The sequence below is a fragment of the Balaenoptera physalus genome (assembly GCF_965194825.1).
Source record: "Balaenoptera physalus genome assembly, chromosome: 7".
NCBI classification, from domain to species: Eukaryota; Metazoa; Chordata; class Mammalia; order Artiodactyla; family Balaenopteridae; genus Balaenoptera; species Balaenoptera physalus.
Window position 1 is genome coordinate 72,092,708 of NC_138886.1, and position 26,627 is coordinate 72,119,334.

Here is a 26,627-nt window from a genome sequence, read left to right on the forward strand (position 1 = left end):
GGGATATTATGAGTAGTGCTGATATGAACATCCTTGCAACATATATTGTGTGTTGTGTGAACATACTTCCATAGTTCTGTAGCATTTATGCTGACAGAATTGCAGGGTCATAGGGTGTGCATTTTTTCAGCTTTAGTTAATGCAGCTTAAGAGTTTTCAACATGATTGTTAACGTTTACACTTCAACCAGAAGTGTGTGAGAGGTTCAGTTGTTAACACATTTTGAGCAACTTCAGTAGTCAGTCCTTTTAATTTCAGTTACTCTGATGGGTGTGTTGTGGCCTTGATTGTGGTTTTATTTTATATTTTTTTAATTGAGATATAATTAAAATACCATGAAATTTACCCTTATAAAATGTACAATTCAGTGATTCTTAGAATATTCACATTGTTGTGCAACAATCATTATTATCTGATTCCAGACATTTTCATCACCCCCAAAGAATACCCTATAACTCTACTCCCATTTCTCTTTACCCCCAGACTCTGGAAACACTAGTCTACATTCTGTCTTTGTGGACTTTCCTATACTAGACATTTTGTGCAAATGGAATCATACATTTTATGGCTGTTTGTGTCTGGCTTCTTTCACTTAGCACGTAACGTTAGCAAAGTTACTAGGAAAACTGGATTACCGTGACCAAAGATGTTACAGAGTGCCCGCAATCCTGACAGGGAAAGCTAAGATCCAAGAGTGTTTTTCCTTAGCCATAGTATTCTCTTATGATTTTTGTATTTCTGAGGTATTGGTTGTTATTTCTACTTTTCATTTCTTACTGTTGATTTGGGTCCCCTCTCTTTTTGTCTTGATGAGCCTGGCTAACGGTTTATCAATTTCGTTTATCTTTTCAAAAAAAGAGCTCTTGTTTTCATTGATATTTTCTATTGTTTTTTTGGTCTCTATTTTATTTATTCTCTGATCTTTATTATTTCCTTCTTTCTGCTGACTTTGGGTTTAGTTTGCTCTTCTTTTTCTAATTCTTTTAGGTGGTAGGTTAGGTAGTTTATTTGCTATTTTTATTGTTTCCTGACATAGGCCTCTATCACTATAAACTTCCATCTTAGAACAATTTTTGCTGCATCCCATAGTTTTCGGAAAGTTGTGTTTCCATTTTTATTTGTCTCAAGGTATTTTCTGGTTTCTTCATTGACCCACTGGTCTTTTAGTAGCATGTTGTTTAATTGCCATGTGTTTGTGCTTTACTTATTTTTGTTTCTGTAATTGATTTCAAATTTCATACCACTGTGATAGGAAAAATGTTTGATATAATTTATATTCTCTTAAATTTGTTGAGACTTGTTTTGCAGCCTATCATGTGATCTAACCTGGAGAATGTTCCATGTGCACTTGAAAAGAAGGTATATTCTGCTGCTTTTGGATGGAATGTCCTATAGATAACTGTTAAGTCTAACTGGTTTATTGTGTCATTTAAGACCACTTTTACCTTAATGATTTACTGTCTGGATGATCTGTTCATTGATGTAAGTGGGGTGTTAATGTTCCTTACTATCGTTGTATTATTGTCAATTTCTCTCTTTATGTCTGTTAGTATTGGCTTTATATATTTAGCAGTTTCTGTATTAGTTGCAAATTAATGAGTGTAATATACTCTTCTTGTATTGATCCCTTTTTCATTATATAATGCCTTTCTTTGTCTTTTGTTATAGCTTTTGTTTTAAAGTCTATTTTGTCTGATATGAATATTGTTACCCCTACTTTCTTTTCATTTTTGTTTGCATGAAACATCTTTTTCCATACCCTTACTTTCAGCCTGTGTCTTTTGATCTGAAGTGAGTTTCTTGTAGATAGCATATAGAAGGGTCTTGTTTTTTTAATCCAATCAGCCACCCTATATCTTTTGATTGGAGCATTCAGTCCATTGACATTTAAAGTAATTTTTGATAAGTATGTACTTATTGCCATTTTATTACTTGTTTTCCAGTTGTTTCTGTAGTTCTTTTCTGTTCATGTCTTCGTTTTGTTTCTTCCCTTGTACTTTGATGATTTTCTTTAGTAGTATGCTTGTGTTCCTTTCTTTTTAGTTTTTGTATGTCTATTGTAGATTTTTTATTTGTAGCTACCATGTGATTCATATATATTGATGTATAACTATATCTACTTGTTTTAAACTGATAGTCATTTAAGTTCAAATCCATTCTAAAATAGCTAACTTTTTTTACTCCCGTCACTCCATATTTTGTGTTTTTGATGTCATATCTTACATCTTTGTGTTTATTCCTTTACTGTTTATTGTAGTTATAGTTGCTTTTAAATTTTTTGTCTTTTAATCTTCATACTAGCTTATTTAAGTGATTGATCCTCAGCCCTTACTATATATTTGTCTTTCTTAGTGGTTTTTTTTTCCTATCCTATAGATTATTATTTCTTGTTATAGCCTTTTCTTTTCCACTTAGAGAAGACCCCTTAGCATTTCTTTAGGTTAGGTTTAGTATTGATGAACTCTCTTAGTTTTTCTTGTCTGAGAGGTTCTTTATCTCTCCTTTTATTCTAAATGATAATCTTGCTGGGTAGAGTATCCTAAGTTGCAGGTTTTTCCCTTTCAGCACTTTGACTATATCATGCCACTCCCTTCTGACCTGCAAATTTCTGCAGAGAAATCAGCTAGTAGCCTTATGGGGGTTCCTTTGTCTATGACTCTGTTTTTCTCTTGCTGCCTTTAGTATTCTCATTTTAACTTTTGCCATTTTCATTATGATATGTCTTGGTATGGGTCTGTTTGGGTTCATCTTGTTTGGGACCCTGTGTGTTCCCTGTACCTGGATATGTTACCTTCTTCAGGTTTGGGAAGTTTTCAGCCATAACTTCATCAAATACATTTTCAACCCTCTTCTCTCTGTCTTCTACATCTGAGACACCTATAATGCAAATGTTGATACTCTTGATATTATCCCAGAGGTCTCTTAAACTATTATCATTTTTTGTTTTTCTTTTTGCTGTTCTGATTGGGTGATTTCCATTGTTCTGTGTTCAAGATCACGCATGCATTCTTTATTCATACCTTCGAGTGTGTTTTTTAACCTCAGTTATTATATTCTTCAGTTCTGACTGATTCTTTTTGATGTTTTCTGTTTCCTTGTTTAAATTTGCACTGTTTTCATCTATTTTTTCCTAATTCAGTTAGCATTCTTATTACTAATGCTTTGAATTCTTTATCTGGTGAATTGTTTATTTCTGTTTCATTTTTAATTTCTTTAGAATTTTTCTCTTCCTCTTTCAATTGAGACCAGTTCCCTCTGTCTTTTCATGTTGCTTAACTTTCTCTCTAGGAATTGAGGTGAAACAGTTACCTACTCAGCCTTGAAGGGGTATCCTTATGTGGGAGTGTCTCTATACAGTCTGTGTGTACCCAGTGCTTTCGGTGGGAGATTTGGATTTGATGTGGACAGAAGTCATGTCTTTCCTCAGGGTGTGCTGGTAGCTTTCACCTTAGTATAAGGTGGGGCTGGAGATGGAGGAACTAGGGCCAGAGCCAGCTGTGAGATGGGGCCCCCCTTCTGCTCAGTGGCCATCACTTCCCTATCAGGGGCAGGGGCAGATCCCAAGGTGATGGAGCAGTAGCTTTGAGGGTCAGGCAAGCTGGGTCTGTTCCCTGTAAGTGTGGTCTCCCTTCTCCCAGCACCAGCACTCTTGTCCCAGAGGGGAGCAGTATTGGAGCAAGAGGGAGCCATTCAGGCTCTCAGCTCATGAGAGGACGTGGGCAGCATCAGGCCAGCCACAGACAGAGGTCTGGGTTGCTTCCAATGTGTCACCTGTGCAAGCACCAGCAATGGCAGCCCCTCCTGCATCTGAGTCTCCATTTCCCTCACAACCAGTCACTCCCCCAGCCACTGCCACCCCCGTCCTGTTGTGGATTCGTGCTGCCAGGCAGGCAAGGCCTGCATAGGCTCTTGCTATGTATCAGGGCGGCTCTGGAGGTCCAACCAGCATCAGATATCGGGACGAACCCTGAAGTGCCACCTGTGTAAGCACCAGCAATGGCTGCCCCTGCTGTGCTCAGATGCCACCCTGGGTCCAAGTCGCCCCTGCATCCCATGGCCAAGGTCTCTCCCTATTCATGGAAGCTCTCACTCCAGTGCGGATCTGTGAGGTGAAGTAAGCGGGGCTGGAGCATTTGCTCAGTTTAGACTGGGCACGTGCCAGGGCAGTCATGGGAAACCAGGCAGGCACTGGAGTAGTCCTCAATCCACCCTCTCTGCCCTGCCTCAGGAGCAAGGCAGCATTCACGCACTCTTCACACACAGGCTTCCCACAGCCCTCCTGTTAGTCCCGGCAGCCCTCCAAGCAACCAAGGGGGCTTGCCTTCCCTGTGTTGGATGCCAGGAATGGGGTGCCCAATGTGTGGCTTGCACCGCTTACTCCCCAGGGCAGATCTCCCTGTTCCTCTCAGTCCCCTCCCAGAAGCACAGGTCCCAACCTGATCACTTCTTTTCCCTTCCTATCTGATTCCATATCAATCTTTTTTACAGTCTTGGTTGTATAGGAGTCTTTCTTTCAGTTTCCAGATAGTTTTCCGTGAGAACTGTTCCATATGTAGATGTATTTTTGATGTGTTTGTGGAGGGAGGTGAATTCCACGTCCTCCTACTCCATCATCTTGATCAGTCCCCAGCTGCACATGTGTTTTTAATCTAAGAATTTTATAGTTTTAGCTCTTCCATTTAGATCTTTGATCCATTTTGAGCTAATTTTTGTATACAGTGTGAAGTAGGGTTCCAACTTTATTCTTTTGCTTGTGGATATCCAGTTGTTTCAGCCCATTTATTCAACAGACCACTCTTTCCCCAGTGAATCATCTTGGCACACTTGTTAAAAATCAGTTGGCTATGAATGTTTGAGTGTTTCATGGTTATTTTTATTTTCCTTTATAAATAATCATACTTAGCACTATTCTGTATGCTTATTGCCATTTAGAGATATTCTTTTGTGAAGTCTTTTGCACATTTCTGCCATTGCCTTAACTGATTTATAGGAACTCTATATATTTTTATATTAATCTTTTGTTAGTATATGTCTTACAAATACTCTCTCCTACTTTGTAGCATGATTTTAACTCTCTTAAAGGTGTCTTATTAAATCTTCAAATTTTTAATATAGTCCAATTTATCATTTTTCTTCACAGTTAGTGCTTTGTGTCCTTATTAAGTAATTTTAGCATATGCAAGTTCTTGAAAGTATTTTTCTAAACTCTTTATTGTTTTATGTTTCACAGTTAGGTTTATGATCCGCCTGGAATTGATAGTTGTGTATAGTGTGAGAGTAAATTTAGTTTTCAATATATACTGACCCAGATGATTTACTAAAAAACCATCTTCTCTCCACTGCACTGTAGCATCACCTATGTTATAGACAAGAGTACCATATTATGTGGATATGTGTCTATACTATCTCTTCTAGCTCATGTGTCTGTTTATCTTTCTATTCTGTTCCATTGGTATTTTTTAAACTGCATTTAGCAACAGCATACTATTTAAATTGCTATCACTTTATAATAAGCCTTGATATTTGGATAAATCTTACAGATTTTTTCTTTTTCAACACCATGTTGGCTATTCTTGGCCTTTTATTTTCCATGTAAGTTTTAGAATCAACTTGTCAATGTCTTCAAAAAAATCTTTCAGGATTGGGATTGGGATTGCACTGGATCTACAAATTAATCTGGGGAGAATTGATATGTCTATAATATTGAGCCTTCTACTCCATGACCAACCTATGTTTCTTTATTTATTTAGATTAAAAAATTTCTTCCCAATAATATTTTAGATTTTTCACTGAAGAGGTCTTCTGAATCTATCTTTGGATCTATTCCTATGTATATGATTTATTTGATGCAATTGAAAATGATACCTTCCTGGTCTACCATTCTTCTTTATCATTGAGAAATGTCTTCCTTTATCTCATTTATTGCCTCGAATCTGTTTTTGATTTTACTATAGCTACACAAGCTTATTAGTGGTTAATGTATATCCTTTTATTTTCAATTTTTTGTAATTTGTATATTTAAGGTGGTTTTCTCATAACTAGCATGTCATAAAGTTTGACATTTTAATCCAGTCTAATAATAATATACTTGTCCTTGAGTATTTACTTACATGTGTGTTTATTGTTCCTACAATCTTAGTACTTATCTCTAGTTAGGCTACCTGTTTATGTTCCTTTTTGTCTTTTCTTGCCTTCTTCTTTAGTATTTAAATATTTTTATCAGTCTGTTTTTCTCCTTGACTAATTTGTTAGCAATATTTTTGGTTTTGTTTTTTTCCTAATATTTTACTGGCTAACCTGGGGATTTCAATGTTCATCCTAGCTTTTAATGCAGTCTAATAAAAATGATTACTTTGACCACTTCCTTGATAATTTTAGGACCTTGACACATTTCACTTTCATTTACCACCTGCTGCCCACAATTTGTGTTGTCAGGTGTTTTAATTATACTTATTAATTATATTGTGATACTTTTTTTGAGTTGATATATTTTGATTTATCCCATTTCCATTGCTTGTTATTTCTTCCTGAATTTACATGCTTCCTGCTGAGGGTTATTTTTCTTCTGCCTGAAGAGCTCGCTTTATCATTTCTCTTACTGCATGTTTGGTGAGGATGTGTTTCTCATTTTTTTATTTGTTTATTTTGCCCTCATTTTGGCTTAGACAAAAGGATCAGATGATATTATAATTAATCCTTTATTCCCTTCTACTTTCCCTCTAGCTGTAGAAACAGCACATCTGAGAGAAGTTTTGATTCTCCAGAAAAGATACATTTATCCAGTATCACGTTCTCATGGTCACAGGCAGAGAGGGAATGAAAAAGACCAAATCATTGATATTTGGGTCTTTTCATAGATTAAATCCTAGGAACTGTGAAAAGTGGGCCCATGGGTAACTTTCATCTGCCAGGTACCTTACTCCTCTGGTGTAACAGGATAAGAAAGACATTGGAAAGTGGTCAGGAGTGTTGCTTCAGTAAATTGACTCCACATGGAAACCTGAGGAATGGGGGGATAAGTGGTCCTCTTCTGAGCTATTTTCCACATTCTTAGCTCTTGGCTCTCTTAAACCATTTGTCTGGAATATTAAGCCAGTGTAAGTTCTGCTTCCATTTCTATGAGGTGTCTCCCCTAATACTAACAGTTGTTCTTCTAAGGATTCTCCTTGAACTTCTGGTTATTGGTGTGAATTTTGCCTCTGTAAATCTCAAAAATGGGTTAGAACAGCATATTGATTAAATCATATCACGACTTCACTATACTCAGGAATGAAAATTCACTTGCCCTTTAGTTATCATTGCAAAATTCCCAGGCATGTAGTCCAGAATAGGTCAACATAAGTTTTAAAATGAGTTTTTGACAACATTAAGTTATACTAATAATTTAAGGCCAACACAACCTCTATATAGAGGGGCCCCAAATTTTAATATAAATTCACTCTTACTATAAATTTTCCAGAGCGAAATTAAAGTTCAAAAAGTAAGTTGCAAGTTTAAGCCCTTAGAAGTTGGAGTCCAAGACTTTAAAATTCCAAATCACATTGTCTTGAGATTTTGCATTAAAAGATGAAAGAAATTAAGCTATAAAATTCATTCTTGCCAATTTATTATTTTACTTTGTCTCTGTAGGAGGGATTTTGGGACAGTGGATATGGTGTTCTCTACCTAGGCCTGGCACTAGCAGTGTGAACCTAGAGCCTTATTAGTACTCTGTGGCATTAGTAGAACTCAACTGGCTTTGCAGTCCTGGCCTCCTCGTCTGCAAATCACACTGAGAAAAAGATGTAGTAAAAAGTTGTTCTCCTAATTCTTAAAAAGCCTGTCTACACAAAGACTCTCTTTGCTATATAATTAAATCTGCCTCAGCTGTGCTGCTTATATAAAAACGGTACCTGTATATTTCAAGGTGAGTTGCTGAGGATCACACATTATGCCTTATTATCTTGAATTTTCTAAGCACCCCAACCCATTAAAACTAACTTCAGCAAACAAGTACTAGCCACAATTAGCTATGATGGCCAATCAATGTCAAAGTCCCATGTGGCCCAAGTTTACTGAAGTCTAAGTCCTTAAGCACTCTCCAAATACAATTCATGATCTTTTTTTTCCTAAACACCAAATCAGAGGACCAAAGGCTGAGATTTTAGGGGCTAATAAATTATGCCCATTCGTTCTTCACCAATATTTAATAAAATTTGATGGAACTATCACAGTTAATTCTGTTTGGAGAATATGGTTTAGAAAATGACCATTAAATGTTATTTCCAGTCTCTTTCTTCCCCACCAACCATTCCTCATTCTTGCCTTATTGTCAGTCTACTTCTTGGGACAGTTTATCCCTAGGAAAATTTTGTTTTCTCCAAGTCATTGTTTTTTCTTGGTATTGGGCAGAGAGGGAAGAGACTTAATCCCCACTGCTTATGACCTATTAATAGATTATTGTTATAAAAACTGAAGCAATGGTCATCACTCGTGAACTTGGCAACTCACATCCTCTGGGGATGCATGAGTAAGGGATGGGCAAGAGGCCAAGAGCATTACTTTAGGAAGTCCCACACAGTATATGAGAATGGAAGGACTGGTAGTTTGTTCTCATAAAGAAGTCAAATGTTTGACTATTAACTCCAGAGATCTACCATTTTATCAAAAATCTTAAATTTATAAAGTATATCAGTATGTTATGAAAATGTTCATTATAGCTCATAGATGCAGAACAAGTGTTGTTCATTTTTCTTGGGGAGAGGTGGAAAGCTTCCTAACCTGTCAACATTTGTCTGTGGAAGTGGGGAAAAGAACTGAGCAAGAGCAGGGGAAACTAGAATTGTTTAGTGTGGAGAATAGTAGGCTGGAAAAAAAAAGTGTATAATGATGGCTATTTTCAAGAACCTTAAGAGCAATCAGATGAAAGAGGCACTTAACTTATTGTGTGTAACTAGAAAAGGCAAAATAAGGGCAACATGATAGAAGGTTCAGGGAAGTAGATTTAAATTCACTAAAGGATTTTTTTTAATAGGAACTGGAAAAAAAAGGAAAGGGCATGCTTGCAAAATACTCATCTTGTATCATTTGTATGTGGGCAGAGGCGGGTAAATCAGGAAAGCTAGAGCAGAAGATATGGCATGGGGTGGGCAGTAGACCAGATCACTCAAGAGTCCTCTGACTTCTGATCATGTTAGGAGATTGTCATGGTAACAAGGACATTGCACAAGCACTGCAGCTTATCTGGTCTTCCATAGTTCCTTTATGTCTGCTCACTGGGACTAGTTTTGCTCCTGACCCTGAATGAAAATTTGGGCAGACAGTAAGATTTCTCTCTTCACTTTAAGGAAATACAAAGGTGTGCAGTAATTTTAAATTGCAGAAAAGAATTCCCAATTCCCTAATTACAGTGTTCTCTCCCATGTTAAAGTATAACCCCAAATGTGATAGAAGGTTGAGGCTTTTCCTCTTGTCTTCTATGTTGGGCCTGTTGCAAATGGGAAGCCTTTACAGGGGAAAGATGTCAATATCTTTCCTTTAGCTCACCATTCTGCTTCTCCTTACCCATCTTATGAATCAAGATTTCTGGCTTCTTTGGGGTGAAAGCTGAGAGGGTAATGAGGTAAAGAGAGCTGGGACATAGTTATTTGCCTGGTGTAGTTGTGGTGATCTAGTTTTGACACTTTTTAGATGAGGTGTACCCCACAGGCACATTGTTTATCTTGAGAGAATTCTCACTTGCAGTGCTCTTTTGAGGGTGATAAAATCATCTTCAGTGTCTTGTTTATTCCTTCCTCATTCCCTGGGAATCTGGGGATACCTTTAACACCCCTCTGTTGACAACAATTTTTGTCCTTTAAATGTCCTGTGGATAGGATGTGACAAGCCCACCACCAGTTTTCTTTCTGCTGGGTTGAAAGGCCATGTCTGGCCCACAGGAAATACTCATAGATCTTTTGTTTCAGAAAATTCTGGGAGTGTAGTTATTTATAAGTCTTGGTCTTCTAGTCTGCTATCACTAGCTCATTAATTCAGCCTCCTAATTAGTAGTTCATTGGTCTGTAGGAGACACATATTAAACTCTCCACCCATGTTGTAAGGCAATACCTCCACCCACTGGAGGTCAGTGGAGACCAGAGTAGCACCCTATCAAAAAAAAGAGCATCATGCACAATTCTTTGGCAATTTTTGTTTCGGCCCTTTTATACAACTATAATGGAGGTAAGAATTCTCTTATACTAAGAGTCTCATATATTTTTCACACATCTATTTTGAAACTCTTACAGGACACTCTGTATTACAAATGTCTTTGATATCTAGTATCTATTGTCAGAGGGTCATAGCCAAAACTTCAATTTTAATACTGTTATATAATTTATTGGAAAATACTTACTGAACATTGGCTAAGTGGAGCTAACCCAAAGAAGGTAGTGAGACAGTACCCACCGAAAAAGGATATAACAGATTACCTAATATTACTTTATATAAAGTGACTTTCAAATGAATGGTTTCAGCAATATAGACAGTTAATATTTTTGCCCCCATAACAGAAAAGTTTTCAACTTCCTAATAGTCTTCTCATTGATGCCCCAAAGAGATCTCAAACTCAGCCTGTTCAAAGAATGATCTTACTCAATCTATCTTACCCTGAACAATTGTGTTCCTTTCCCTAGAATCTCTATTTTGGTTAATAGCATCACCAACTACTCTATTTCCCAAGCTAGAAAATTTAGTGTGAAGGCTTTAAAGTCTTAGAACAGTCCATGGGAGAAAACTCATAATCTTCTAGGATATAACCCTGCAAATGCGTTGGTGACAATTCCCTTTGTGTCAATCCTAGATTAAGGACATAGAACTGTATTGCTACACTGTCTAGTTTCTAGTTGCCAGGTAACCAGTTGTTACATGATAATCAGCATTGTTTTTTCGCAGACCTAAATCATCTGCCAGTAGGAGGCAAAATGGTCTCCTTTACGGTGATAGCACATGTTATTGAAATTGTTTGTTTCAACATTCCTTCCAAATGTATTACATGCAAATATATGTGTATACAATGTGCTGGAGCAAACTACATCAAAAACATTCTACCCAGTTACATATGCATATTCTATTCTACAGAGGATGAAGAGGGAGAATAACATAATTTTCATTTTTATGAAGCCATGTGTAGGGTCAGTGGACTAATAAATGAAATCTGAATTATTCATCCATCTGTATGTCATTCAGATCTTTAAAATCAATGCTGATGGAGTAGTAGAGATGCGTCAACTCTCACCAAACCAATATAATGGTCTCCTTCCTTCTCTCTCTTTCATTTTTAACCATTTATTTTTATTTGGGATTTTGGAATCTGGATACATTTCCATACATTGCCCCTAACAACCATAACACACATTAATAATTTATGGGCCTGAAGTGTGGAGGGTGTTTGTGAAGGAGCATTTCATACAGAATGTAATCTCACTACTCCCAGATTTCCAATTCACATTAGTTAATTTAGGCAGAGACTAATTTAGGAATTTTCTGTATTAACAAAGAGTATATGTGAATTCTTTGGAATCTATTAGGCAAGGATGAGTAGGACTTTATGTGTACTTTTAGCAAACAGATTGTTTTCCCTTTTATACAAATCTATACAGAGAAAATGGAATTCATTCTAAAGGGTGATTTATTGATTAATTTCTTTTCCATTCCACTGATTTTTGCTTCTACTTTCACCCCTTTAGATACATTTCTTTGTGTTTTTCTTTGGATTTTTTGAAATTGCGCATAAAAAATGCTTGGTATTTGCTGAGCATTTCTCTCTCCTGTGTTGCTTTAAAACACACCAGATTAAAAAGAATATAGGTAGTGTTGGAAAGATTAATTCCTGAGCTACTGAAATATTTTTTTCCATGTTAACTCTTTTTTTTTTTTTTTTTGACAGCTTACTTTCAGGAACAGCTACAAAAGAAAGGCTTCTAATTTAATACATTACTGAAAATATAAATAGAAGAGGGGAAAACCCCTTACTGCTCAAGCACACACTGACTGTCATGGACTTAGATTAATAATAATAATTCCTGATATTAATAATGATAACTGACATTTATTGAGGGTATACTGTATGCCAAGTAGTGTTTCAAGTATTTTACATTTATTGTACTTAATCTGCACAACAACCAATGAGATAAGCTCTATGATTATAATACCTCTCTTACATAGGAGGAGTCTGAGACACAGAGAGGTTAAGGAACTTGCCAAGTTCACACAGCTGCTAAGTGGAGAAGCGAGATTTAACTCAGCCTGCCTGGCTGCAGAGCTTTCACTAGAAGCCGCTGCCTCTTGATGCCTGGGCCAGGCAGTGCCCTGTGAGTCATAAAATGATATGGAGTCGTTTCCTTTCCATTTAAGTAAAGTGAATGTATGTTCTGGGTATTCTTCAGCATGTAAATTTGAATGCTTTCCATTTTTCTGCATGCTCTGTGTCTGAGGATGAGTAATATGCCCATAAATGGCATTTTTGTACAATCTTTAACGATTCTAGATCTATCTTCTTTGGAGGTGGGACCTAGGTATTTACATTTTTCATAAGTTCCCCAGGAGATTCTGATGCAGTTCCTAGTCAGATAAGCCTCTGGAACAACTATTTTATAAATTTATTTATTTATTTATGGCTGTGTTGGGTCTTCATTTCTGTGCGAGGGCTTTCTCTAGTTGTGGCGAGTGGGGGCCACTCCTCATCGCGGTGCACGGGCCTCTCACTGTCGCGGCCTCTCTCGTTGCGGAGCACAGGCTCCAGACGCGCAGGCTCAGCAGTTGTGGCTCACGGGCCCAGTTGCTCCACGGCATGTGGGATCTTCCCAGACCAGGGCCCGAACCCGTGTCCCCTGCACTGGCAGGCAGACTCTCAACCACTGCGCCACCAGGGAAGCCCTGGAACAACTATTTTAAATCAAACCTATGAAAGAGTATGCCCATATCTACATAACAACATGTAATTTTTTTGGCAAGGAACCAAATGGCACAGGTGGGTGTAGGTGGTAATTAGTTCAACTAGAGCTACCTTATAAAACATTTCATCACACTGTTGGTTCCAAAGCAGTGTGTCTTGTCCCTGGAGGGCAGGAGGGTTGACTGCCAATTTTCTAGTAGCTCAGTTTAGCCACCAGGATGGTGTTCTGTTCACAATGGCCATTCAATAAATAATATAATGATAATAATAAACACAAATTTAACACTCACCACATGCATGCCAGGCGGTGGTCGAAGTGCTTTACGTGCATCAACTCTTAATCCTCTCACCTTTTCTATGAGTTAGATTCCTTTTCATGCCCATTTTTCTGATCAGGAAACTGAAAACAGAGATGTTAAGAGCAAGTGACAAGTACCAGAACTCGGGTAAGATTGGATATGAGCTCCAAGAAAATGTCACCAGTGACAACTTAAAACAAATAACTGTACTCGTCTTTGCTCTGCCAATCCAAAGATGAAGATGATGAGGATTTTATATGATTATACTTTCAAGATATGTCTATTTAGATATAAGAACTTTCCCTTCCTGATATGTGTCACTCTTCCTCTCTCTCTCTCTGGCTCTTCCTCTCTTTCTCCCCTTCCTTCTCTCTCCTTGGCTTTTCTCCCTACCTCTCTCCTCCTCCTTTTTCTTCTTTCTTCCCTCTCCTCTTTCTTCCTTTGTTATACTTTAAAATGTTTATCAAAGCCCATATTTACTAAAATAGAAAGGGAAAATAGTTCTTATTCAAATACTTTAATGAATATATTTGTAAATATTATTTAACATAAACATAAGTTTCACGTGAGCATAAAGTAAATCAGTTTTTGAGACAAATATCCATTTATCTGAGCACCGTCATCAGCTCTGCTTGGCTGGATAAGAGAGCTGTGATTTTCTGTACGTGGCTACCTGTGTATCTCCTAGGAATACTCAAGATTGCAGGAAGTGTTAGGGCTTAGTAAATATTTCAACTTGCCTGAAGGCTGTTTTAGGCTGTCGCCTTTTGTATTTTTAATATTATAAAGGAAATAGTGACTAACAGATAAAATTTTTCACTGATTTAGAGAGAAATGATGAAAATACTCTCTGGAGTTTCTGATCACCTGTGATTTCTGAGGCAACCTTGGGGTAAAATCCTGGAGCAACATGGGCTAAGCTTCATATTGCTAACATTCAGCATATGGAACTTCTATATTTTTCCAGGGCAGGACTATGACTTTTATTTCTGTATCTTTGATATTGAAAACAGTGGCAGATATACTGTGGGTGGCCAAAGAGAGATATTTTTTGCTGGAAGTAAAAGAATGAATTTATCTGTTCAATTTCCCAAGCAATGGTATAGTATCATTACCAAACTTTCCCTAAATATCTTAATGTAAACCCTCATCATTTTTTCATACAGGGCAGTGTTTCTTAAACTTCAGTAATATGTGTCCCCTTTTAGGAAAAAATTTCAACAAACGCCAACTGTTTATTTAAAATTTTATCACATAACACTAAGCATAAACCCCTTGTGCTTATAATTTGTAATTAAACTTCAAATCAAAACTAATGTAGAAATTAAATACAAACAAAACAGCAAAACAATAGCATTTGAGATAACATTTATTTAGTGTCACAGACCTTTTTTTCCTGCAGAAACCAAGGTGCCAAAGTTTACTATTGAAAATGTATTATCAAGTTCCATGTTTTATTTATTGTCACTTAGTTCTTTTGACTCTAAATTTAATAAACTCATTTATAACATAGTCACTCTCATCATGATCATTTGAGAGTGACTATGTTATAAATGAGTTTATTAAATTTAGAGTCAAAAGAACTAAGTGACAATAAATAAAACATGGAACTTGATAATACATTTTCAATAGTAAACTTTGGCACCTTGGTTTCTGCAGGAAAAAAAGGTCTGTGACACTAAATAAATGTTATCTCAAATGCTATTGTTTTGCTGTTTTGTTTGTATTTAATTTCTACATTAGTTTTGATTTGAAGTTTAATTACAAATTTAATGACTAAATTATTTTAATGGGTCTACCAACTAAATGGTGTATCACAGAGTTAATTACTATCAAAATGTAATGAAAAGTTCTTTTACTGTGTGTTTACTGATAACCTTCTAACTGGTATGTATGATACTAGGAATTGTACTTCCGATGCTACAGCACTGCTTCTTTTGAGTTTATTATACTTATACTATATGCTACATGATAATCAAATTTTCTTGTCACTTTTTCTCATTTGAAAATTCATCATTTAAAAATCTGTCTTCATTCTTTTATTACTTGACTTAGACAATCAAAATAGTATGTAAATAATTTGTCTATTACATCATTCTCATGATACCAAATCTGTCTCATTTTATTAAATAACTTAAGAAACTAAAGCCTTATTCTATGAAAAATGTCTTTCTGATGAGAATTATAATGGCGAAAGAGAATTTTATCTTATTAACTGGTAAAAGAACAATATGAATATGCAATTGTGCCTGAGACCATTGTTGTCATTTTGGCATTAGGAATATGAATGCAACAACAGGGTTCCAAGGCAGTAATTGATTATAAGATTGTCCTTCATATGCTCAAAACACTATTTAAAAAGCTTTACTTTTAGGTCTCTCGATGTTTAAGAACTTATTTACTTTTAAAATCTAGTCAGGTTTGAGCACCTTTGGCCACCTTGTCTCTCTGTCTGCGGCTTTGATCCCATTACATCTACTTAAAGACTTAAATAATCTATCTAAAATACAAGTCTGTTCAATTCATTGCCCTATATAAAATTCTTCAATAACTCCATCTTGCCTGAAACCTATAATCCAAATTCTTTACATGACGTACAAGACCATGATTTGACTCCACCCATCTTTTAAATCTTGTCTCCATTCACTCCCGTTTGAGGGAGCTTCATGCCATGCATCTTACTTAGATGCACCTTGCTTTTTCATACCTCCATTCCTTTTACATTCCGTTCCTTCTGCCGTAAATGCTCTCTCCCTTCTCAAACCTCCCCTTTCTACTACACATCTCTAGAAAATTTTCCCTTCAAAATTCTGATCTGGATTGGCTTCCTTGGAGAAGTTTTTCCTTAACCCCACCAGACAGTTCAGCCATCTTTGCTCCTATAGGAACCTGAGCATGTTTTCCTCATTCCATGTATTGGGCTGTATGTATTGTATTGTTTTCTTGTTCCCATGGGTCTCTTCTTGCATACACAGATGTGCTAATAGATGGTGACTTTGTACCCACAAAGTTTAAGAGTCCTTATGAGGTCAGTATTTACAAAGGAATGGCAATAACAAGCACCCCTCCCTTTTTTAAAGAAACTCTTCAAGAAGGGCATTTGCTAATTGTATCCTTAAGTGTTGATTAATTTCATGCTTTATATGACTTAATCTTTCCATTTTTCCCTGATAGGCCAAATAAAGTAGTTGTTAAGAGCAGCAGTTTTGGATTCAAATAAGCTTCAATTCAAATCCATGCTCTTCCACTAATTCTCTATGTAACCTAAGACTTATTCACTTGTATTTACTTGCTGTGTAAAGTTTTTTTTTAATGAGAGGTGATATTATGGTTAGTACGTAGTAAGCATTCAATACAAGTTAGCTATAATTGATAATAAAATATTCATATATAAATTTACAAATCAACAAAAAAATCCCACTTAGCAAATACTGACTTGGGACAGAAAGTAAGACCACCATGTCAAAGACTGTAGGAAAACCCCTTTTGCCTCTTTGGCATTCCAATTTTTCTCTGATGACAAACTGGAAAAATGGACCATGGATTTATTTTGTGCTACTAAATTAACAAATTTTTTCACTCCTCTCCCCCAGTTCCTCTCCTGTGCAAACTTGTACCATTTTGAATTCTCCATGTGGAATAGTGTATATTGTTAAAATTTACAAGTAATTGGTGAAGAAAATATCTCTTCTGTCCTCTATCCTACATAATGTATCCCAAGTAGTTTGTGCCACTGAATATGTTTTGTGACTTTTTCTCAGGAACTGAATCCAAGGCACAGGTAGAATATATCTGTTTTTTAAAAAAAGAGGAAGCAAAGTTGTTTCTTTTTCTCCCCCCTGTATATCAAGAATGTGTCATTTGGAATCATGGATGAATCATCTGTCATTGCTGAATGGCAAGATAATGGTCTTATGTTAGTAAAGAGAGAGACATAGATGATGTGTTGCAAAGTAATAACAGAAGATTGCTTAACAGGTATGTGAAATTGGCACTAATGCTTACAGATACAAATGCAATGTGACAGCAATCTGTTAGGACAGGGTGCTACTTGTGGAATGCACATATGCTCATGCAGTGGATATATTTTAATTCTCTATGAATACTGTGTGTCTTTGTCTTTATGTGGGATTTATAAACACGATATAATAATAACGTCTGAGTATTCTAGTTTAGCATTCACATGAGTTTAACATGCATTATCTCATTTGTTCCATATGAAAACTCTGTGAGGTAGAGACCCATGGAAAAGGAAACTGGACCTGAGAGATTAAGGGACATGTGTGAGGTCACATAGGTAAATAGTGATGGACAGACTTGCCTTATCCAACTCTGTTGCTTTTCTACTATACAGCAATCTGTTTTTACCATATAACAATCTGTTTTCCATACAAATACATTTAGAATACATAAACTTATAACTACACTGAGTCATGTTTTCTCAAGAATTAATATAAAACATTTTCCTTCTTTTAATTCCCAGAAAGATTTATGATTTCATTTTTCCTAATGACCAGTTTGTTTTGTTCTTCTGCAAAGATGTTATCAGAATGCAAGACACTGCAATTTTCTAAACTATGTCTCTAGATTTATAAGATAATACTCAGATGGGCTTAATGCTCTTAATGCAGACTTTTTAGTGATGGGCAGAAGTGATGAAACCATTCTATGGCTATATTAAGACACATGGTGGCTTTTATTTGGCAGAAGAGAACCCACAAATTGATTTTTTTTCATTTGTTTTCAAGATATTTATTTTCTCTTTCAATTTTCATTTTTGCTGTAATTGAGTTTTGTTAACATATATTAGTGTCTGTTACGTGCAAGATATTGGGAAACCCTTTGGGAAATTTATAAGGAGGGCTGAAATCAAGAAGTTTAAATTCTAAGGAAGAGATGCTGATGCATAAATTATATAATACTAAGATGAATGAAACATGGTTACTTACATTGTTCTATTGAAGCTCCTACAAAATTAAAACCACTGTATTATAATTTATGGAAGATTTATGATGCATTTAGTCAATTTTATTCCATAGGCAAAATTTTAATGGAATACTATATTTGGAAACATTAAGACAACACAAGTTCAAGGTTAGTGCAAAGAGGAAAGTTTCCTTAATACTAAAGCCATGCTCAGTGTACCATTTCTGTTGTTTCTATTTACATGAAATATGAGTCAATATTTTTCAAAATTTTGGTTATTTTGGGGGTATTAGAAATTACTAAAATATTTACTTCCTTACTTTTGGAATACTTTACCATCTAGATACCTATCATTCTATCATCTATGTATTATATTGAATGTTATCTTGAGAATATAATGTAATTATGATTTATTCTCTCTGGTATGTTTTGATAATAATAACATAAAAATGAATGAAAGTTTAACATCAAATTTTCCTTGAAAGAATCATATGATTACACTTGTAAAAAGGAAATTAGAAGATTAGGTATAAATGGGCATCACTTTATTAAGATTCTTAAGATCTATAGTGAATTTCTCCATGTCGTTTGCTTTCTACCATGTAGTCTTGCCTTCAATGAAGAAATATTTGTTCAATGTTTGGCACCAAAAACACAAAACTGAACAAAAGTGAATTTCAGGCCCCATGGGATTCTTTGGCTGCCACTTAAGGCAGAAAAGTAAGTGCACAGAAGTATGATGACAGCTATAATTGAGGTATTGTACGAAGAGTTGGGGTATTGTACAGAGAAAGAGTCAGCCATCTTCCAGGTGTGATAAGGAAGGGTGGACTGAGGAATGGTGCAGAGGCTTCACAGGAAAGAAAAAGATAGATTTAAACTGAATCTTAAAGACTGATTTTAATGTCAGAGAAATTGAAAAGGGTATTATAGGCACAAAAACAAGCACATCCAATGACATGGATATTGTGACATGGGAGAAAAACTGAAAATTATATTTGATTTCTTTTGTCCAACTTTCTAATGTTTGTGGTTATAGAAAATTTTTATTCCATTAGACTAAAAAAATTATCTGATTTCTTCTGGAATCTCCAAAAACCAGGTCCAAGCAAAAATATAATTCAGTAGGATTCTTTTTGATCCATAATACCAAGAAGAATTCCTATCAGGACCTTTTGTCAGAAGTGGGGATAGGTGGGGAAGGGAGAATGATTCTTCCATGTTATAAAGACAATCATGGTAATGTATCACTTCTAAACCATTTCCATCTCTTGATGGTCCACTTAAAAAAAAATCTGTATCAGGCAGGTAACAAGGAACATTAAGCAATCAAATGGATATGTTTAAAGCTATAGTATTTTAGTCTGTATTTTATTGGCTATAATGCCACTCTTTTTGACAGGCAGTGAAATCAAATTCAAATTAAGACTTTGGCATTCTCTGTTAGACCTTAAGTAAGTTGTTAATGTCTTTGAGCCTTGATTTCTTCCTTTGTATTTTGAAGGAATGCTGTATATGTCTACAGACTTGTTTTTAGGACAAAACAGGGGTTTCCTTGCAATGCCAAAATAGGTGGTGCTTGGTAAATATAAATATACCTTTTATTTTTTATGAGGAATGACCTTTCATTTTAAATAACTCAGTTACATAAATTCACTTAAACAGATATATGAGCAAAAGTAAATAGGCTCTAGAGTGTTACGTATCCATTAAAATTTTCACCTAGCAAGTAGAATACATTTGAATCACAATTTATAGTGGGAGGTGGCAAAAGTAATCTATGATGGGAGATGATTTTTTTCCCCTTGTATTTGAGATAGTTTTTGTACATCTGAAACTTTTCAGTAGATCAACTCTACAACTTGGTGCATGTATGCATAACTATTATAGACTTGGCTTTAAAAAAATAACAGAATCTGACAACTTACATGACTGTATTCACAATCATGATTGTAGTAGCAAAAATATTTATTAGTATCATGTATCATTCACATTAAAGACTCTAGAGATAGAGGCGTGGCCAAGATGGTAGAGTAGGAAGACCCTGAGCTCACATCCTCCCATGGATACACCAGAATTCCAACTATTTACAGAAAAACTATCTATGAGAATGGCCTGAAGCCTAGCAGAAAATATTGTCCACAACTAGCAGAAAATATTTTCCACAAGCCTAGCAGAAAATATTTTCCTTCCTAAAGAAGGAACCACAATGAGATGAGCAGGAGGGGTGGAGACGTAATATAGCCAAGATCCACAACCCTGGATAGGCAAGTCACAAGTGGGAGGATAATCACAATTTCAGAAGTTCTCCCCAAGGAGCAAGGGAACTGAGCCCCACATCAGGCTCCCCAGCCCCGGGGACCTATACAAGATGTCTGTGTTTGAAAACCAGCACAGCTTATGTTCAGGAAAGCCAGGAAGCTATAGGAAACAGAGATCCAGCTCTTAAAGGGCACACACAAAATCTCACATGCTCTGAGTCCCAGCACAAAGACAGTAGTTTCATAAGAGCCTGGGTCAACCAACTTGCTAATCTTGGAGAGCCTCCTGGAGAGGTAGGAGGCAACTGAGACTCCCCCTGGGGATGGAAACACGGGCAGCAGCCATTTTTGGAAGCTCTTTTTACCAGAAGGACACTGGTGCTTACGAGTGCCATTTTGGAGTCCTCCCTCTAGCCTATTAGCACTGGGAGCATACCTTCCTACTAGCAGGCTGGCACCAGTCCCAGGACTCTCCAGGTTGAGCAGCCAACTACCACAAAAGAACCTGGCCCTGCCCAATAGTGGGTCTGCAACAGTCCTGGGACACTCAGTGCCCCACAGGCAACCATGCCAGAACACAGTACTGCCCACCAGAGGGCTGTCAGCCACCACATGAGGCAGGACCTGGCAACCAACTAGGCCAGAAGCCAGCCCTGCCTACCAGGATGCCCACAGTACTTGGGCCCACCACAACAGAAGGGCCCACACAGTCCACATAGAGGCACCACTAAAGCATATAGCTGTAGTAACCAGAGAAGAGTGAGCTTCTGGGCCCCACTGGACATCTACATAAGGACACTTCTCCTAGATTGGAAAATTAACTGACCTACCTAATACATAGAAATAAAAACAGCATTAGGCAAAATGAGAAGACGGAGGAATATGTTCCAAATGAAGGAACAAGACAAAACTTCAGAAGAACTAAGCAAAGTAGAGATATGCAAACTACCAGATAAAGAATTTAAGGTAATGATCATAAAGATGCTCAACAAACCCAGGAGAAGAATGAATGAATATAGCGAGAAGTTTAACAAAGATTTAGAAATAAAAGAACCAAACAGAGCTGAAGAGTACAATAACTGAAATAAAAAATACAGTAGAAGGAATCAACAGTAGATTAGATGACACAGAGAAATGGATCAATGAACTGGAAGACTGAAAATATCCAAGCAGTGGAAAATATCCAAGCTGAACATTAAAAAAAAATTTTTTTTAAGGATCCTTTAAGAGACCTCTGGGACAACATCAAGCATACTAACTTTAATATTATAGGTATCCCAGGAAGAGAAGAGAGAAATCAAGGGGCAGAGAACTTATCTGAAGAAAGAATAGCTGAAAGCTTCCTTAACCTGGGAAAGGAAGCAGACATCCAAGTCTAGGAAGCACAAGGATTCCCAAACAAGATGAATCCAAAGAGGTCTATACAAAGACATATAATTAAAATGGCAAAAATTTAAAATAAAGAGAGAATATTTAAAGCAGAAAGAGAAAGGCAACTAGTTACATACAGGGGAACTCCCAGAAGACAATCAGCTGGCTTTTCAGTAGTACTTTGCAGGCCAGAAGGGAGTGGCACACTGCATTCAAAGTAGTGAAAGGAGAAAATCTACAACAAAGAAACTCTCCTCAGCAAGACTACCATTGCTATTTGAAGGAGGGATAGTCTTACAGACAAGCAAAAGCTAAGAGTTCAGCACCACTAAACTGGCTTTACAAGAAATGTTAAAAGGATTTATCTAAATGGAAAAGAAAAGACCACAACTAGAAATATGAAAATTATGAAAGGAAGAATCTCATTGGTAAAGGCAAAATTACAGAGAAGGTAGTAGATCAATCATTTTTACAGAGCTAGTAGGAAGGTTAAAAAACAAAAGTAGTAAAATCACCTATATTCACAACAAGTATTTAAGGGATACACAAAACAAAAGGATGTGAAATATAACATTGAAAACATTAAATATGTGGGGGGGGGAGTAGTAAACTGCATGGATATTAGAATGCATTTGATCTTAAGAGATTATTAACTTAAAATAATCATATATGAACCTCATGGTAACCAAAACTCAAAAATCTATAATAGACACACCAGAAAAGGATAAGAAATCCAAACATAACACTCAAGATAGTTATCAAATCACAAGGGAAGAGAGCAAGAGAAGAAAAAAGGAACAACAAAAACCTACAAAAACAACCAGAAAACAATTAACAAAATGGCAATAAGTACATACCTATCAATAATTACTTTAAATGTAAATGGACTAAATGCTCCAATCAAAAGATATATTGTGGCTGAATGGATACAAAAAGAAGACCCATATATATGCTGCCTACAAGGATTTCACTTCAGATCTAAAAACACAGAGAGTAAAAGTGAGGAGATGGAAAAAGAATTCCATGCAAATGGAAGCAAAAAGAATGCTGGGTAGCAATACTTACATAAGACAAAATAGACTTTGAAACAAACCTTTAACAAGAGACAAAGCGCAAGGTATTACATAATGATAAAGGGAAAAATCCAACAAGAGGATAGAACATTTGTAAATATCTATGGCCCCAACATAGAAGCCCCTAAATACATTTTAAAAATATTAACAAACATAAAGGGAGAAATTGACAGTAACACAATAATAACTGGAGACTTTAACACACAAATTACGTCAATGGACAGATCATTCAGACAGAAAATCAATAAGGAAACACTGGCCTTAAAGGAAACATTACACCAAATGGACTTAATAAGTATATATAAAACATTAAATCTGAAAGCAGAATACACATTAGTTTCAAATGCACATGAAATGTTCTCCAAGATAGATCCCATGTTAGGCTACAAAACAAGTCTCAATAAATTTAAGAAGATTGAAATCATATCAAGCTTCTTTTCCAACCACACTGGTTGAGACTAGAAATCAACCACTAGAAAAAAACTGCAAAAAACATAAATACATGGAGGCTAAATGATATGCTATTAAACAAACAATGGGTCACTGAAGAAATCATAGAAGAAATAAAAACATACCTGGAGATGAATGAAAATAGAAACACAAGGATCCTGGGAATTCCCTGGCAGTCCAGTGGTTAGGACTCTGTGCTTCCACTGCTGGGGGCGCAGGTTCCATCCCTGGTTGGGGAACTAAGATCCCACAAGCTGTGCAGTGTGGCCAAAAAAAAAAAAAAACCACAAATCTATGTGACACAGCAACTGCAGTTCTAAGAGGAAGGTTTATAGCAATACAAGCCTACCCCAGAAAACAAACAAACAAAAATCGGTCTAACTTTACACCTAAAGAAACTAGCAAAAGAAGAACAAACAAAACCCAAAGTTAGTAGAAGAAAGAAATAATATCAGAGCAGAAATAAATGAAATAGAGACAAAAAATTTAGAAAAGATCAATGAAACTGAGCTAGTTCTTTTAAAAGATTAAAAAAAAAAAGATAAACCTTTACCCAAGGAAGAAGAGGGCCCAAATAAATAAAATCATGTATGAAAGAGGAGATGTTAGAACCGGCACCACAGAAATATTAATACAAAGGATTATAAGAGATTACTACAAAGAATTATATGCCAATAAAATGGACAACCTAGGAGAAATGGATAAATACCTAGAAATGTACAATCATCCAGTACTGAATCAGGAAAAAACAGAAAATCTGAATAGACTGATTACTAGTTATAAAATGGAATTAGTAATCAAAAAACTCCCAACAAACAAAAGCCCAAGGCCAGACAGCTTCACTGGTGAATGCTACCAAAAATTTAGAGTTAACACTTATCCTTCTCAAACTATTCTAAAATACTGAAGAGGAAGAAACACTTTTGAACTCACTCTACAAGGCCAGCATTGCCCTGATACCAAAACCAGACAAAGATGCCACCAAAAAAAAAATTACAGGCCAATGTCACTGATGAACACAGATGCAAAAATATTCAACAAAATATTAGCAAACTGACTCATTAAAAGGGTCATACACCATGATCAAGTGGGGTTTATCCCAGGGATGAAAGATGATTCAATATCTGCAAATCAGTGTGATACACCATATTAACAAATTGAAGAAATAAAAATCATATGAACATCTCAATAGATGCAGAAAAAGCATTTGAAAAAATTCAACATCCATTTATGATAAAAACTCACCAAAGTGGGTATAGAGGAAACATACCTCAACATAAAAAAGCCGTGTAGTAATATGATAAATATACAACCAACATCATATAATGGTAAAAAACCTTGAAAGTATTTACTCTAAGATGAAGAACAAGACAAGGATGCCCACTCTCACCACTTTTATTCAATATAGTATTGGAAATCCTAGCCACAGAAATCAGATAAGAAAAAGATATAAAATGAATCCAATTGGAAAGGAAAAATATGATACTATATATAGATAATACTAAAGATGCTACCAAAAAACTATTAGAACTAATAAATTCAGTTAAGTTGCATAATACAAAATTAATATACAAAATCTGTGTTTCTATACACTAACAGCAAACTATCAATAAGAGAAATTAAGGAAATAATCCCATTTATAACTGTATCAAAAAGTATAAAAGAAATAAATCTGACCTTGGAAGTAAAGGTTTTTACTGTAAAAACTAAAACATTGATGAAAGAGAATTGAATATGACAAACAATTGGAAGGATATACCATGCTTATGGATTGGAAGAATTAGTATTATTAAAATGACCATACTACCCAAGGCAATCTACAGATTCATTGCAATCCCTATCAAAACGCCAATGGCATTTTTCACAGAACTAGAACAAATAATTTTGATATTTCTGTGGAAACACAAAAGACTCTGAGTAGCCAAAACAATCTTGATAGAGACAAAGCTGGAGGTATCTTGCTTCCTGATTTCATACTATACAACAAAGCTACAGTAATCAAAACTGTATGGTACTGGCACAAAAACAGACACATAGATCAATGGAACACAGTGGAGGGACCAGATATGAATCCACACTTGTATTAAATTAATATACCACAAAGGAGGGAAGAATACACAATGGGGAAAAGACAGTCCCTTCAATAAATGGTCTTGGGAAAATTGGACAGCTACATGCAAAAGAATCAAACTGGACTATTTTCTCATATACTTAAAAAAAAAAAAAACTCAAAATGGATTAAAGACTTAAATGTAGTACCTGAAACTCTAAAATTCCTGGAACAAAACATACAGAGTACAGTCTTTGACATCAGTTTTTAAAATATTTTTTTAGCTATCTCCTCAGGCAAGGGTGACAAAAGCAAAAATAAACAAATCAGACTACACCAAACTGAAAAGGTTTTGCACAGCAAATGAAATATTCAACAGAATGAAAAGGTAGCCTACTGAATGGGAGAAGATATTTGTAAACGATATATCTGATAAGGGTTAATGTCCAAACTATACAAAGAACTCATACAACTCAACCTCAAGAAAAAAAAAAAAGACTCAATTTAAAAATGGGCAGAGAACCTTAATAAACTTTATTTTTTAAAGAAGATATACAGATGGTGAATAGACACATGAAAAGATGCTCAACATCACTAATCATCAGGGAAATGCAAATCAAAACCACAGTGAGATACCACCTCAAACCTGTCAGAATGGCTATCATCAAAAAGACAACAAATAACAAGCATTGGCAAGGATGTGGAGAAAAGAGAGCCCTCATACACTGTAGGTGGGAATGTATATTGGTGCAGCTACTATGGAAAATGATATTCAGGCTCCTCAGAAAGTTATAAATAGAACTACTATACGATCCAGAAATTTCACTTCTTGGTATTTTTCTGAAGGAAACAAAAACACTAATGAAAAGATATATGCACCTTTATGTTCATTGCAGCATTACTTTCAATAGCCAACATATATAAGCAACTTAAGTGTCCAATGAAAGACGAATGGATATAAAAGATGTGGCATGTATATATAATGGAATATTACTCCACCATAAAAAAGAATGAAATCTTGAAAGTTGTGACAGCATGAATGGTCCTAAGGGTATTATGCTAAGTGAAGTAAATCAGATAGAGCAGGACAATAATCATATGATTTCACTTACATGTAGGATCCAAAAACACAAAACAAACAAATATAAGAAAACAAACATAGATATAGAGAACAAACTGGTGGTCAATGGTGGGGGGGGGGGAAGGGGTAGGGGATGAGTCTAATAGGTGATGGAGATTAAGAGGTACAAACTTCCAGTTCTAAAATAATGTCATTTGGGTATA

The 26,627-nt window shown here is 35.8% G+C and overlaps 2 long non-coding RNA genes across 2 annotated transcripts in view; both read right to left on the reverse strand.

Annotated features, from left to right (window-relative positions):
• Positions 1-12,904, reverse strand: part of LOC309664785 — a 223,494-nt gene extending 210,590 nt beyond the window's left edge. Inside the window, exon 1 of the long non-coding RNA XR_014266044.1 lies at positions 12,733-12,904. This is a non-coding gene — a long non-coding RNA (uncharacterized lncRNA). The remainder of the gene's footprint in view (positions 1-12,732) is intronic.
• The window catches only part of LOC309664791, a 324,842-nt gene that overhangs the window by 251,655 nt on the left and 46,560 nt on the right, over positions 1-26,627 (reverse strand). The window lies entirely within an intron of this gene.